This window comes from Panthera onca, chromosome B1 (genome assembly GCF_046562875.1).
Source record: "Panthera onca isolate mPanOnc1 chromosome B1, mPanOnc1 haplotype 2, whole genome shotgun sequence".
Classification (NCBI taxonomy): domain Eukaryota; kingdom Metazoa; phylum Chordata; class Mammalia; order Carnivora; family Felidae; genus Panthera; species Panthera onca.
Genome location: NC_138342.1, coordinates 131026852 through 131039601, shown reverse-complemented (window position 1 = coordinate 131039601; position 12750 = coordinate 131026852). Strand labels below are relative to the sequence as shown.

General features: G+C 42.7%; 1 protein-coding gene across 2 annotated transcripts in view; it reads right to left on the bottom strand.

Annotated features, from left to right (window-relative positions):
- TMEM131L (transmembrane 131 like) overlaps positions 1–12750 on the bottom strand; it is a 169434-nt gene that overhangs the window by 62282 nt on the left and 94402 nt on the right. The window lies entirely within an intron of this gene.

Genomic DNA, 12750 nt, shown 5'->3' with positions numbered 1-12750 from the left:
AGGTTCACCCAGCAATAGCCAATTAACTGTTCTTCCGTCTGCCTTCCATTAATAGAATGTTAGAAGTTGTGGCACAACAGTTAAGAGATGTCTAAAATTGAAACAGGCTATCATTATCATTTTTAAAATGTGAAAGAGTTATGCATGGAAGAGATGAAAATAAATGAAAAGAATGCAAAATTTCATCAAGTTCAAAGATCTCAACAGCCACATGGAATGATAATCGACATATCTTTTAAGATAAGGAAATGCACACTCTGATTCAGAAATACAGTCATTTGGGGGGGAGGGGGGAGCTGCAGACGGTGAGCACACAGGGAAGTCAGGTAGTGCAGTGTGTAAATCCAAAACCCATCAGCTATGACAACTCCTCTTTTGTTCAGCTTGATGTGTCTGGCATAGTGATTATAAAATAAAAAGGCACTCGGCCTGGCAGCCACAGTCACGATGGCAGGAAATCTCAGTAAGGCAAGGAGGCATTCCCCAAATCCTTGGCGGACTTGATTGCGGGTAAGCGTTTATTCACTCCAGGAAGACTTAATATTAAGTAGAAAGAACCACCATGATTGTGTTTAATTTATTAGATTTATTAAGAATTACCTAAGCACATTATATTAAAAACACATTTTTAACTACTACAATTTTCATTCAGCGATTAAAGTACCAAAAAAGGAATAAGACACATTTTAAAATGCAGTAAAGATAGTGGAGTTTAATCAAAATGGGGTGCCTGGGTGGCTCAGTCAGTTAAGCTTCCAACTTCAGCCCAGGTCATGATCTCATAGTTTGTGAGTTCAAGCCCCTCATCGCGCTCACTGCTGTCAGCACAGAACCCACTTTGGATCCTCTGTCCCCAGCTCTCTCTGCCCTTCCCCCACTTCCCCTTCCTCTTGCCCCCCCACCCCGGGGGCTCATACTCTCTCTCTCTCTCTCTCTCTCTCTCTCTCAAATAGACATTAAAAAAAAAAAAACATTTAAAGAAGATTAACCAAGCTTGAAATAGGACCAAACATTAACCAAAGACTATTCTAAAAAGCAACTGCTAATTGGGGTGCTGGGTGGCTCAGTTGGTTAAGCATCCAACTTTGGCTCAGGTCAATGATCTCACGGCTCATGAGTTCGAGCTCCTCATCAGGCTCTGTGCTAACAGCTCAGAGCCTAGAGCCTGCTTCAGATTCTGTATCTCCCTCTCTCTGCCCCTCTCCTGCCCACGCTCTGTCTCTCTCTCTCACTAATAAACATTTACAAAATTTTTTAATTAAAAAAATAAAAAGCAACTACTAGTATCTGCTAGACTTCAACAGAATAATACCATTTGTAAATGGAACCTAAAATCTTAAGGAAGAATTAGATGACTGAATTTGTCTTTCTGCAAACAAGTCCCACCATATCATAGACATAAAAAGAAAAAGGCCACTACTCTCTGAAATTGCTTTAACCAAAGTTATAAATGACCTCCTCACATCCAAATCCAATAGGCCCTTCCCATTTTGCCTAATGCTTCTGCCAATTTAACCCCATTAACCACTGGTGCTTCTCTTGGTTTTGCTCCTTCCTCTTTGCATCATCCTTTGTGGCTCTTCCCCCTCTCCACTTAAGATGTTAGAGTTATTAGGGATTCTTCCTTTTGCCCTCTTCACTCTCTCTAGGGAAGCTCTGTAACACACCAAAGCTGCCTGCACTTCTCTCTCCACACACCCATGTCCAGCCAATGGCTGGACATCCACCCGAATGCCCACGCTCGCCAAGACAGCCATGCTTGGTGTGCACGTCGTCCTGGAACCACTATTCATACGGTTATTTAAGCCAGAAACCTGCACACCAACTTCAGCTTCTCACTTACCCTTCTCAAACAAACCCATAACCACCAAGTAATACTGATCACAACTCCTCAGGAACCCTTGAATCCATTCACTTTCCTTCATTCCTATAATCCTGGAGATCGGGGGTCAGCAAACCATGCCCATGGGCCAACACTGCCTGTGTTTATAAACAAAGTTTTATTGGAACACGACCATGCTCATTCCTTTGTGTATTGTGTACGGCTGCTTTCATGCTACATCTGAAGAGAGGAGTACTTGCAACGGGGATCACATGGCCTGGAAAGTCAAAATATACTCTCCGAGCCTTTACAGAAAAAGTTGAGGAATGCTTGCCCTAGTGGGAAGGAGAAGGAGAGGGAGGAAGAGAGACAGGTAGGCTAGTCTCCCTGTGTCCACCTCTGTCCTCTCCATTCCAGTCTCCACACTGCATCAAAAGTGAGTTACCAATATGCAAATCAGGTGATGCCACTAGCTGCTTAAAACCCTTCGAAGACCAAATCCTTTACTGTGGCTTCAACACTCAGGTACCTGCCTAGTCTTCATCCACCTCCTTATTTATGCTCCAGCCTCACTGGTCTACTTTCTGCTCAGTTTTGCCTTCAACCTCTAAATGTGTTGTTTTGCTGTAAACTCGAATCCCCAATCCACCCTCCCTCTACCTAGCTAAACCTAATTCATCCTTCAGGTCCAGCTTACACACCCCCTCCACAAGGGCTTTCCCTGCCCCCACAGCTGGGGTAACTGCCCATTACTCACACCCACAGCACCTTTTCCCTGACCTTCCTTAACAGTCCTCATTATAATGTAACAACTTGCTCAAGGTCTGTCTTCCTCAGAAGATCGTAAGCCCCTTGCCCGATGCTGTTACCTCAATGCCTACCACTTAATCCGCACACAATATGCAATTAGTGAATGAAGACAAGTGGGCACACAGCCACAGATGCTTTAAAAAAGCAAGCTTGCATAAAATAAACTAAAAATAATAAACAGTGGCTCTAAAATAAAAGAATATACCAACTCCTGCCACTTGATGTGTACTTACGCTCTAAAACTTTCAACAACCAAAAGTTTAAAGAAAATCCCATATCAACACATTTTCAACATATGCATTTATAATAGTTATGTTTTTTGAAAATTTACAGCACTTTAACTATAGGTGTTAACCTGACAAGGCAATCCTCTTCCCTAAAATATTTCTTCAAATGTTGAGATGTTACAAGTTCAAAATTATAATTTTTTAACGTCTATTTGTTTATTTTGAGAGAGTGTGTGTGAAAGGGGGAAGGGCACAGAGAGAGGGAGACAGAGGCTGTCAGCACAGAGCATGATGTGGAGCTCAAACCCATGAATCATGAGATCATGACCTGAGCTGAAGTCGGATGCTTAACTAAGCCACCCAGGCGCCCCCAAAATTATGATTTTTAAACACGATTAACAATCCAACTTGCACAGTGATTTGATGTAATATAAAGCCTACTATTTTGTCATTTTTGGTAAGCTTCTAGATGGATGAATTTATAATTTACCATCTTAAGTAAGATTCCTCTCTTAGCTGGAAGTCTAACAAGAATAAACTACTTTATTATTTTCATTTGTTGCAGAACATATTTCAGAATCCCACAAGGGGGCGTCCTAGCACCTCCACACTGTCCTGAAGTGCTCCAGGTTTTCTCAAAGAACAATTTAAACATTCATGTCTTTAACCAAAGAACAAAACTACTGCAATGTTGACTTTAAAAAATAAACCATAACCAAAACAGGAGCCACCTGAGGCAACCACACACACACACACACACACACACACACACACACACACCCACCCCTGGGATTGAATTCTCTCTGAAAGGGTCCCAACTGAGCACACTTGTTATGACAGTGGGACATCCCTTTAACCAAGAGTGTGCAGAGCAGATTATAAAAGGAGAACAGAAGCTTACTTCTCTACTTTTCAACACCCCCCCCCATTACTTTAACAAATTAGTTCATGAATTTTATAGCTAAAAACTAAAAACAATTTTTCAGTGCTTTCCACGTGAAGTATATGGTATCACTCCCTTTCAGAAGATGAGGGAAAACGTGGTTTGGAAGGGTTAAATGACTTATCAAAGGTCCTAACAGTAGCTAATGGAAAACCAGGAAAAAAAATAGCAGGTCCTTTAACACAAGTCAAGTTTTTTTCTAAGTAAATCAGAACAGACCAAGTCTACTCCTAAATTTAAAAACCAAAAAGTTCTTCACCATGGAAACAAGTATTAGAACACCATTCCCAGAGATAATGCAACATTCAAGAAAATAGCCACCAGGGCGGGGCGCCTGGGTGGCTCAGTTAAGCGACTCACTCTTGGTTTTGGCTCAGGTCATGGTTTAACGGTTCATGAGAAGGAGCCCTGCATCGGGCTCTGCGCTGACAGCATGGAGCCTGCTTGGGATTCTCTCTCTCCCTCTCTCTCTGTCCCTCCCCCTGCCCCTCTTGCTCTGTCTCTCAAAATAAATAAATAAACTTTAAAAAAAGGAAAAGAAAATATCAGTGTTTTAAAAAAAAAAAACCCAGGGGCGCCTGGGTGGCGCAGTTGGTTAAGCGTCCGACTTCAGCCAGGTCACGATCTCGCGGTCCGTGAGTTCGAGCCCCGCGTCAGGCTCTGGGCTGATGGCTCAGAGCCTGGAGCCTGTTTCTGATTCTGTGTCTCCCTCTCTCTCTGACCCTCCCCCGTTCATGCTCTGTCTCTCTCTGTCCCAAAAATAAATAAAAAACGTTGAAAAAAAAAATTTTTTTTAAAAAAAAACCCTTTTTTAATGGCTTATATTCCCATGCTTTTGTGTTATAAGTCTAGTTAACTGAATCTAAGAGAGAAAAAAAATCACCTAGTTCTCTACCTGCTAAGAAACTCATCTTTGTGCATCAGGCCAGGGCACAGTGTGACTTGGGGGAATTGTGTACAGGTAAAGTGGAAAAAAAATTATAGATTTCAAGTCCTGTCATTTTAGAGAACTTAAAAAAAATTTTTTTAATGTTTTATTTATTTTTGAGAGAGACACACACACACACACACACACACACACACACACACACACACAGAGTGTGAGCGGGGGAGGGGCAGAGAGCAAGGGACAAGAATCCAAAGCAGGGTTCAGGCTCTGAGCCGTTAGCCCAGAGCCCAATGCAGGGCTCGAACCCACAAATGGTGAGATCATGACCTGAGCCAAAGTTGGATCCCCAACCGACTGAGCCACCCAGTCCACGCTGGAGGACTTTTATTTTTAACAAGAAGAAACCAACATCCTAAGAAAAGTATATGAGAATTTATAATATATTAATCCAGACAGAATGAACAAGAGCCTTGAAATTATGTAACATTCCCAGCAATGACCACACACAAAAACCTTTCATTTAAGGAAAATAACTCATGAAATAGAAAAATATTAGATAAAATCCAATACTAGGTCCCATTTTTCTCCCCTTCCACAATTTTGAATGCTAAATTTTAAAGGTCCTTATACAGGTAAATTTCTCATGCCAACACACGTATCAGTAGGAACGCAGATTCTATATATGCCATGTGACCACGCCAGACAGTGGCCCACACACACAGTGCTAGGTCCAATACAGTCTACGCAGCAAATGATTTTGCATAAAACAGGCACTTTCTTGGATCTCTTCCACACAACACCCATGCTCTATAACCAAACTCCTAATTTAGTGTTTCCTGCACGACGGAGAGGCTCAGCTGAGTTATTAGTCAGCACTGCATGGTTGCTTTTACCCTTAAACAGCAATTGTGCTTCAACCCTCCCCATAACTGCTACCCTTCTATTCCTCAGATATTTAACCACTGAAACAAAATTCACCTATGTTGCCAGACCCACTGGCAAAAATATTTGTAAAAACCTAGGAACTCGTTGAAATTAGTTTTCTGTTTAAGGGAAGAGCATTTTTTCTTATCCGCATCTTTTTTAGAAAAGGCTTTACACTTAACTAAATTCGAGATGAAACCCCAGCCACAAAACCTTAGGGACATCCCCTACCCTGCCTAAGACTCTGTCTCCTCTTCAACAAAACGGAGTTAATGAATTCACAGCCACATTATGAGCCCTAAACGAGATACATATGCCAATCACAGGGCATCAGTAAACCTTCAACAGGGAATATTATTGTTTTTACTTGTTCATTCACAATTGATGCATTAAATTAGCAAAATTCCACAATAAATAACTTAAATGCTCCTGGGAAGCATTTTCCCCCACATCAAAGCTGTAAGAGGGGAAACTCCTCTTCCACACTCCTTTGGTTTCTAAGAGAAGAGGTTTTTGTTTTTGTTTTTTCTTAAACGCTTCAAATTCTTTTTGTCTTATTTCACATTTGGTTCAGAACCCCCCAAAAAGAGAGAAGAGCCATTTATTGCCGACAGCTTTCCACCCTCCTGAAATGTGCCAGAAACCCTGAAAGACAGACAAAAAGCAATTTGGAGAACAAGTTAACACTTAGATATTGAGACTTTTTGTTGGACCAAGTGACAGTGGCCTGTATTGTGCAACACCTTGGCTTTTGCACTTGGATCGCAGATTTTTAACTGTTACGAGCTGGGCTGGCAGTCTCGGGAGAGCCTTGTGGGATTTTCACCTTGGTAGGTCATGGAGCATACGGTGACTTGATCCAAAGGCAAGCAGCTATTTTTATACGGCTGGATGTTGCCGGACCTTAAGCAAATGGCAAGTGGGTCCTGAAGGCCTGACCCAGGCCTTGATGCTGAGCCCAGCCTCGGCAAAAGTTCAGCCTTTGTGATGCAGGCTGCTGAGCTTGACCTTGAGCAATGTGGGCACAGTTTTTACTTAAATAGGCATAGCCATGGCAAAGATTAGCCATGGCTCTAAAAGAAAGGGTGCTGCAGTGGGAAACAGTATGGACGTTCCTCAAAAAATTGAACACGTATTTACACTACGATCCACCAATTCTACTTCTAGGTACATCCCCAAAAGTGATAGGAGGGATTCAAACAGCTATCTGTACACCCAAATTCATAGCAGTATTATATACAGTAGTCAAAAGTGGAAGCAACCCAAAATCCATCGATGGATGAATGAATAAATAAAACATGGTATAGCCATGCAATGGAATGCTGTTCAGTCTTAAAAGGGAAGGAAATTCTGACACCCATATGACAATATGGATGAACCCTGAAAATGTGATAACAAAGTGAAATAAGCCAGACACTAAAAGGCAAATATTCTGTGATTCCACTTACATGAAGGAGCCTAGAACAGAGGCAGAAATAATAATGGTAATCAGGGGCTGAGAGGAGAGGTTAACAAGAGAGTTACTATGTACTGTGAGTAAGAGTTTCAGTTTGGAAGATGAAAACACTCTGGACATGGATGGTGGTAATGGCTGCACAAAAACGTGAATTTACTGAACACCAGTCAATTGTACAATTAAAATGGTATCTTATGGTGTGCACACTTTACCACTAGGAAAGGAAAGGGAAAGGGAAAGGGAGAAGGGAGAAGGGAGAAGGGAGAAGGGAGAAGGAAAAGGAAAAGATGTCCCAGTCAGGGCTCTCTCTCCTCAAAATAGAGCTTCTAGAACACCATCTGCTTTTATAACCAGATCTTGAAGAAACTGTTGGGTCCAACTCCAGGCAGGCAGTACAGACGGGTTGTTTGGAATTCTGTTCCTTTTTATGTATTATCTTCATGGCTATGAGTTGGAACTATGAAAAGTCTAGTTTAAATTCATGTGGGCTGGTCCACAGACTCAAAAGTTCCTCCCCAACTCACTGGGTCTAGATTTATTAATCATTTAAATGCTAACTGCTGTTTTAGATTTTCAAGATCCAAAATGACAGATATACAGATGGGTGGCAGATTTTATAAATAAAGAAGCAACAAGGAGGGGTGCCTGGGTGCTCAGTTGGTTAAGGGTCTGACTCTTGGTTTTAGCTCAGGTCATGATCTCCTGGTTCCTGGGTTCGAGCCCTGCACCAGGCTGTGCACTGACAGTGCGGAGCCTGCTTGGAAATCCCTGTCTCCCCCTCTCTGTGCCCCTCTCCGGCATTCTCTCTCTCTCTCAAAAATAAACTTTAAAAAAAAGAAGAAGAAGCAACAAGGGTATTCTCATTAAGGAGCTATGTTCTCATCTTGGGTTGAGTCAGAGAAGCAATTTGACAGAATCATTGCATGCACAAAGAAGGCAACCACTAAGGTCCGTCCTTGGAACAATCCGGTTCACTCTGGAAATCAAAGAGGTGCTAGAAGGTTAGGGAAACATGGTTTAGTCTTCCCATCAGAGCAAGATGAACAAAAAATAAAACAGAAAGGGCAGATTAATGAAGCAAGAGGAAGAGAGGGCTCCCCTTAAAAGGAAGACTAACCTCTTAGGGAACAACCAGAGAGAACGTGAATGAGAAACGAGAAGGTACAGCCTTCTCTTGGGTACAGCCCAAGAGACATACAGAGAGATGGAGACAGCCTGGTACGTAACTGAAATAAGGGAAATAGATCTTTGTGCTTATTGGAGCTTAAAAATATATATAATGAAAGAATAAAAGCAAGATGTTAGCAGACTGGAATTGTTCCCCACAAAGGAATCAGGATTTGGTTATAGGAAGTATGGAGAAATGCACTTCTAAAGCCAGGATCAGAATCCATAGTAAGAGCAACTGAGGACTGAAACAGCTATACCCAGGGTTACACAGTCCTGGACAGGTTCGGGGGGGGGGGGGGGGGGGGGGCGGCGGGCACTGGGGGCAAGCAGGAATATCAGAGCAGAATGCCCAGAGCATATTAGGTGGAGACACAGTTACTGCCCATGCCCTGGGGGAACATTTTGAGAAGTTTATGGAAGTAGGACTCAGTCTAGAGAAGGCACAGCAAAAAGAGGAAACTCATTAAACAGGAACCAGGCCAGACTATCAAGACAGACTGACCCCAGGCCTGATTTAGATGTTGGTCTGATAGGTGAGCATCTCCTATGGAAGACCATCCAATGCAGGGAAGAGAAGATGTGTTTGAACAACAGATGCTTTCAGCAGACCCAGAACTTACTGATTTTATCTCTTTCCTTTAGGAGAACTCACAAGAAAATATCTAGGGAAACATCTAAAGAAAAAAAAAATCTAGATCAAAAAGTGAAAGAAAAAGGAAAAGGAACAAACCAATTCCAGAAAACAGTAGCAACTTTGCAGCTGTTAGAGAAAGAAAGAGAGCAATAAAAGAAGCTGGTTAAATGGCGAGAAACTCAACTGAGCCTTCCTGAGAGCAAGAGGGGACAGGAAAAGCATATCCTGGAGGCAGAGCCCACAAGTGCAGAGAAAGAAGGGGCACACTCACAACCTGGAGGCCATGGTGAGCGGCTCCCGGCCAACATGCTGTCCCCACTAGGCCCCGAGCTTCCCAAATGTCAACAGCAGCTCCCCTCCAAGAACCTGAAAACAATGCCCCACTTGATGTAGGTGGGGCTAAAAGGGAAAGCCTTCTCTAAGAAGTAGGTCCCAGAAGCCTCAGTGAATCCACAGTAAGAGGCAATGGAAACAACTGTGTACACAGATCTCAATGCCCCTGCCCGGGCACCGTGGACACTCCATCCCTCAATAGGGTGTCCATGCCAGTCAGCACAGGAGTGCCAGAAACAAGGGCTTCCCGCAGAAAGAACAAAGACACACCTGTGACTGGCTGCGACCAGTGCCAAGTCCCAACTCTGAGGGGAGACCAGAGCGCCTCAGGGGCAACTTCCTGAGAGAGGAATACACAGGCTGCCGCCTTAGCCTCCAGACAAGCAATCTCTCCCCACGGAGTTTAAATGCAAGGTCTGAGAATCAAAACAACTGGCATAAACTAAAGCCAAAACCAAGGTGATGCTCTCCATCATCCATCCCTCCTTTCAGCAAAAATGAAGTACTGGGAACAATTCTGCTTAGAATCAGTCCCTTGAGGGCTGGGATGGGAGGCACGTTTTGCAAACCCAGTGGATGTATGGTTGATAATCTGATATTCCTGTGTGTCTTAGGATTCTAGACTCAAGCAAGGCTCAAGAGAGACTCGATATTATTTCTAAAGATATTTTTTATCTTTAAGTAATCCCTACACCCAATGTAGGGCTCGAACTCACAACCCCAAAATCAAGAGTCACATGCACTATGGACTGAGCCAGTCAGGCGCCCCAAGAGACTTAATATTAAATTAATGTAACTTGTGAAACTCCAGGGAAGCCGCACACATCCTAGCCAGAGTGAGCCCCAGCTGCACACAGGCATGGACAACCTCTCTGGCAAAGACCAAATGAGTAAGAAATTGGGGAGGGCTTCAAATTCTTTTAATGTTAACTCACAAGCCAAGATAATTTGATATGGGACTATAGCCTTGAACTTTCACATCTTGCCAGAGGACTGGATCTCTGAATTTAAAAAATTTCCAAGAGTTTCACAATAGGAGAGGGTTTATATTCAAAACTTTATTTTTACAGTTAATTAGTGAATACATTTTAGTTAGGTGCCAGGTACCAATTCTAAGCACTTTATATGCATGAATTTAGTCAATAGCTACAGCCATCCTATGAAGTAGTGCTATTATTATTTATCTTATAGATAAACTGAGACACAAAGAGGTTAGGTAATTTGACCAAGGTCACTCAGACATGACCAAGATTTTTACCCAGGTGGTCAGAATTCACTTTCTTATTCACTCTACCATGCATCTCTATGATGGGGCATCCTTTATGACTGGTATTTTTTTTTTATTGGAGTAGCTTTACTCTGTTATTTGAGCCCACTGCAAAAGCTCTGATAAGCTGTATTGGATATCATACTTGAAAAGAATTTGGAATGGGAAACAGATGCGGACATGAACTCTCAACCTTGACTCTAGTGTGGCTTTGGAAAAGATTATTAATGAATTATTCTAATTTATCTCAGAGCTTTCTAGGGGCAAACTCAACAATGCTCCCCAACAGGCTGAGGATAATCAAAGAAATGGGAGTTTGGGTCCAGTGGGAGGAGGAACAGGCTAAGGAAAGTGGGAACACAGTTGCCAGAAGCCTGCTGATCTCCTTGTCAGGGGAAGGGGGGACCCAGGCTTAATAAAAGGCAAGCCCAATGAGTCAAGGGTATAAAAAACTGAGGAGTGTTACAAGGAAAGGATTCTCTTTTCCTAACTTCACTTGTCCTTTGGCCCCAAGTCTTCCTCTCCCCTTATAGGTAGGGGAGGGTTGCTTGTCAGTGGGCCACAGACCATGATGCTGTGCTGTAGACAGTGAGGAGAAGGATAGGGGCTCAGAGGGGAGCTGCCTTCTTTCTCTCTACTCTGGAGAAGGGTGTCTGTCCTTCAGACTCAAAACTCCCCTTCTGATGGGCCGCTCCACAATCTACCCGAGGGGACAGGGAATTAGTAACTGGCTCTCTGACCTCAGATGATACATGAGAATGTGGCTCATCAGCAATATGAAGGTGGCATTTTGGTTCCCTAACTCCTGATTCTTATACATACATTAGTTCAGAACCATATGTTATTTATTGGGCATCTTCATATACCCCAAAAAAAGTTTCTAGAACTTTCTAGAAAGTTCTAGAGTATAAAGTTTCTAGAGTATAATGAATGTCTGAAAGAAGTAAAAAAAGATTCATATCTTACAACTTCTTAAATAACTGAGGTTATAGTTTCTTTTTAAGATCATTTATTCAAGTATCAAACATTTATTCACTGTGCGTTATGTGGCCAGACTGCCAGGTGGTAAGAAAACAAACGTTGGCTAAGACAGGATTCCTGCACCCAAGGAGCTTATAATATTAGCAAAGGAAATGCATAAAAACAAAAGCTTCTAAATACTGTGTTTGCGATGCTAGGGATCTCTCATTTTCAGTAAAGAGCTAGTCAATTCTCCTGGAAGGCAGAAAAGACACTAGGTAATAATCACTGAGTTAAAGGAGGGACCAGGAAACTGATCAAGAACACTGTTCTCTCCTGCTAAGACAGTAGAGATTTTAAGGAAGCAACGGGGGAAGACGGAGGGAAGGGGACTGCCTGCCCTGCAGGACACAGAAGAGAAACACCCGCCCCCACACACACGTAGGTATTCTTCTCTCTAGACTTTCCCATGCTTCCTCCCTTCCTTCCACTCACCAGCTCCCACCCCCAACCCCTCCGGTCTCGGCTTCCCAAGCTCCCATCCCCTTGAATCATTCTCATTGGAATGAGATGAAAAAGAGAAAAATGTACAAATTTTAGCAATTTCCTTGCTTTTAAAAGCCATATTCAGAGGTAGGTAGGTAGAGGAAAATTAAGTAATGGCACATATTTACCTAACATATAGTAATAGCTTTCCAGAGTCTGACAGTCTATCATTTTTATGTAAAAAAAAAAAAATCAAACTTTTATCAGGCAAAGAAATGGTATTAAATATATTATTGATGTCACACGGATCTGTAGGAATTCTCAGCTGTCACACTCAGAAAATCTGTTTCTTTCATTTAACTAATGACGGAAGTCCATCAAGAAAATAGGACAGCTACAGAGGTTAAAGAACCTTTCCCTATTCTCTGTTTTCCATCTCCAAATCCTAGACGAGACTCTTATTTGTTATAATCTCCAAATCCTAGACGAGACCTTATTTGTTAGTGAGAAATGTGCCCCCTTCTTTTCTGTCAAACTGTGGTTGAAAAAACTTTCCTTGGTCCTCTCCCTATACTGATTTTACAGCTTCCCTTCCAGATTGCCACACTTAATTGACAGGGATCAGCACCTCAGCAGCCAAGAAAGAAGCAGGAAAACAACTTAGGGCACCTTCTCCCAGGCTGGCAGGAACCAGGCTCCACACAGACCTGGGGCCACAGCCCTTGCCTGACACCTGTCCCGGGCAGGCAGGCACAGGGGCCTGATGTCACCACTCCAAAAGCGAAGGCTGTGCCAGTCTCAAAAGGTTAGGAACTCCTGGTCTGAAATG